General features: G+C 40.0%; 1 long non-coding RNA gene across 1 annotated transcript; it reads left to right on the top strand.

Moving 5' to 3' along the window:
• The first annotated feature begins 225 nt into the window (after positions 1–225).
• Positions 226–2,487, top strand: LOC122969992. The gene is made up of 3 exons (XR_006399127.1): positions 226–1,056; positions 1,420–1,676; positions 2,185–2,487. It is a non-coding gene; the product is annotated as an uncharacterized LOC122969992 (long non-coding RNA).
• Positions 2,488–3,124: the final 637 nt, after the last annotated feature.

Genomic DNA, 3,124 nt, shown 5'->3' with positions numbered 1-3,124 from the left:
GCATGTGTGCTTTAATTCTATGCATGTGTTGTGGATCTCTCTCCCCCCCCTCTCTCTGGTGATCCTGCTGTGGTGCCTGTGTGTGATGGGCTGCAGGTGGGCTGTGCTAATTGAATGATTGTGACTGTGCGAGTGTGCAGGTTGTTCCAGGGAGCTGATTGTTTCCAGCCTCTGAGCTTGCAGTTTTAAGGCCAGCTTCCTCCAGCTCCCGTGGGCTCACCTCTCTCTGTTTCCAACCAACATGTTCCAGTGTGAAATGTTGTATGTAGATTTGCTGATGTGATATACAAAGTTTAGTAGGGGTGTGTAGCATTTATGTTTAATTCTATCTTCTCCTATTTTTGTGACGCTAGGAGTTAGTGGTTTGTCTTACTGTTCTTTTTGTTTGAGTAGCTCAGGTTGCTTAGCTTTAGTTCCCTTCTGTTTGTTTTACTGTTACCCCACCCTGAAGCTTTAAAGACTTTAAATAAAACCTTTAAAGGGCTGCAAATCCCTTGTTGCTGGCAGTTCTTGAGAGCTGGGAAGAGGGGAGTCTCATTCTTTTCATGTTGCGCCGGGGTTTCCCCTAGGCTGAGTCGTAGCAGTTTGACAGTGTTTGCTGCTGCTGCTGCAGGACTCATCTTCTTTATTGAGATCAGTAATTTGTTGAGCTTCATGTTATCTCACCTAACCTAACAAGTTTAATCTCAGTTACTGGCAGCAGATGAGGTGTATTTTATGACTGTGTGCTCCAGTATTGAGACACAGGGTGCACTTCACTGTTCTCTCCACTAGAGAGTGCCAGATGCAGTGATTTTTTTTTCCCCAGTCAGGGAGGGAAGGAGGGAGGGGAATCCCTTCCTTCACCGCTTTTCTGACTACCTGCCTGAGTGACTTACTCACTGCTTCAGCTTGACCTAATAAATCACATTACTGAGGCCAGCAGTGTAATTACTGGCCAGCTGTCGCGCCTCTTCTTTAACTCTGGGCTGGATTGTGTGAACCGGACTGGACTGCGGGAGAGTCAGCAGAGTGGAATGGACAGAAATCCAATGGAGAGGACTGAACTGGACTCAGGTGAGTTATAATGAAGGGGAGAATGAGATGGGAAGTGCCACGATCCAGGTCAGCACTATCACAGCTCCACCACCGAGATGACAACCCTACTGTGCTGTCAGAGGCTGTTAGGTCTCTGTGTGTGTGTGTCAGACAGTAACACATACCTGAAGCACTGTATTTCACCTGCTACAGAGAAAAACTGTAGCTTTGTATGAATTTATATATCAGTATCTCACATTAAAGATTTAAAGAACTACTTTAAGCCGTCAGATGACCCCTTTAAAGATTTAATTAGAATGATTTTCACTTTCCCACATCAGAGAATGAGGTTTTGACAGCTTGGTCGAGACTTCTTATATGTTTTATTGTATTTTATTTCAGTTATAATGATGCAGCTTCCCGTAAACCCACAGATGAAGATACAGAGACAGGTTAAAAAAAATGATGAATTGATCTGCCATCACTTCCTGCTTTCATGTGTTGAGTAAGAAGACGGATAAAGGTGAATTTTCCTGCTACATGGATGGAAATTTAATGCTTCTGATGCTTATTTCTGCTGCAAAAACAAAAAAAAAAACTGTGGGTGGAACAGCAGGAGCTCAACCCAGAAACGTGTGAAGTTCAAAGAACAGACCAGAGTGAGTTACCTTGTAGAAGCTGTGAGTCACAGCAGCGAGCACAAAATAACATCAAAACCTTTTGATCCTCGTGCTTCAAATTTAACAAGAAATATAATTATGTTTTTTTTTTTTTACAATTGCTAACACACTTCTGTATATGTTTTCAAGACTGGTCACACTGTTAATCTCACATCCAAAATGCACTAATTCAACCAAAACACTTCAACTTCCACAACATCCATATTTCAGGATCAACTCTGACGAATTTCGGCTCCCGACTAGAAAACTTTGTCACTTACCAGACAAAAAACACAAACAACTGGTAGCATTACAATATGTATCAGTATTGTCTTTGAAGTAGCTTTTATTTATATTAAAAATGACACTTCTTTATCACATGCATGGTACCTTACAGTATATGTCATGGAAAAGAATCAGAAATGCTGCAATATGCTTCAGTAATCCCCGCATATACTATATCATCACATCTTCTTATGTCCTCTCTTGTATTACACACCTGGGAAAGAATCTTTCTACAAGCCAGATTGATCCCTGGCAACCAGACAAACCTTCACATATGTCCACACATCCAGCGTTCATTGCATCCAGGAGAGACATCTGATCATGTGGACATGTAGTCATAAATGTTCCACTTCCATGAGGAAAATAATTCCTTTATAAGATGTAGAACAATGTATTAAATTGCAGTCTAATTTACAGTAATCTGTGTTGTTTTTTTAATGTAAATGTAACAGTTTTGACAGTAGAGTTTTGTTGGTGGTTGAACTTGAATGAGAAAACATTTCATGAATTTTTAAAGATGAGTTCACTGAACGCGTTTTGTGTCAAAGCAAAGATAAGTGATCCACAGTTTACTCCACATTGACTGTGCTGCGCTGACTGTGTGAAGATGTTTAAACAATTGAACTCAGTAATGAGAAATGTCTGTCAGCAATTGTAAAAAAAAAAAAATGTAAATATGTAGAAGTCAGCCTTTATGCAGAAGTATTTTATTGATAGAAAACAAAGCTCGTCATTATGTATTAAACCTTTTAATAGTACACACAAACAGCACTTCTTCTACCTCTTGTTGATTGGCTGATTGTTCAGAGAAATGTAATTGGAAATGTTTGGTGAATATGACAACATTGCTATAAAACACATCCATGATTTCAGTTAGAAAAAATCGAAAGCAAAGATCAATAACAGGTGAGGATGAGGTGCCTTTATCTGATCAGGTGTTCGATGGCTTCCTGCTGTCCTGTCCAATAGGCCTACTTGAGATGATGTCAGTCCACGATAGATGTCCATGAGTCCATGAATGAGCAAAGTGAGTCTGGCATTGTAAGGCCTTTATTATAAGAAACTACTGTCATTTTGCAAACTCATTTTTATCTGTAACTGAAAGTCAAACTGAGATCAGGACTTCAAAGACCTTGAAGAGAGAAGGACAATAAACTTCCTTT

This window comes from Thunnus albacares, chromosome 19 (genome assembly GCF_914725855.1).
Source record: "Thunnus albacares chromosome 19, fThuAlb1.1, whole genome shotgun sequence".
Classification (NCBI taxonomy): domain Eukaryota; kingdom Metazoa; phylum Chordata; class Actinopteri; order Scombriformes; family Scombridae; genus Thunnus; species Thunnus albacares.
Note: the sequence above shows the minus strand (reverse complement) of the source record. Positions and strands in the feature narration are given on the sequence as shown.